Source organism: Carlito syrichta, unplaced genomic scaffold (genome assembly GCF_000164805.1).
Source record: "Carlito syrichta isolate Samal-C Ts95f unplaced genomic scaffold, Tarsius_syrichta-2.0.1 Scaffold288225, whole genome shotgun sequence".
NCBI classification, from domain to species: Eukaryota; Metazoa; Chordata; class Mammalia; order Primates; family Tarsiidae; genus Carlito; species Carlito syrichta.
In genome coordinates, this window is record NW_007232321.1 from 60677 (window position 1) to 61108 (window position 432).

The following is a 432-nucleotide window of genomic DNA, read 5'->3' on the forward strand; positions in this document are numbered from 1 at the left end:
CCCAACCAAAAAAAAAAAAAAAAAAAAATTATCTGGGCATGGTAGCGTGACTGTAGTTCCAGCTACTTGGAAGGCTGAAATGGAAAGATCGCCTGAACCCAGCAGGTCGAGGTTGCGGTGGCCGTGAGCACTCTAGCCTGGGCAACAGAGTGAGACTCCAACTCAAAAAAATAATAAATAAATAAACATAACTGGTCATATAGAACAGTTTTTGTCCTAATTGCTGAAATTCACATGGGACTGCATCTTTCTGGGGAATATCCCTGTAAGAAGCCGTTTAGTGTCATGGTTAGGAACAGACTTAGAAGCCAGATTCCCTGAGGATGAGCCCAGCCTGATGTGTTTATAAAAGTCTGTGTAACAGTGGGTAAATTACTTAACCTTCTTTATACTTGTTTTTATTATCTGCAAAGTGAAAATAGTAAATAGGGC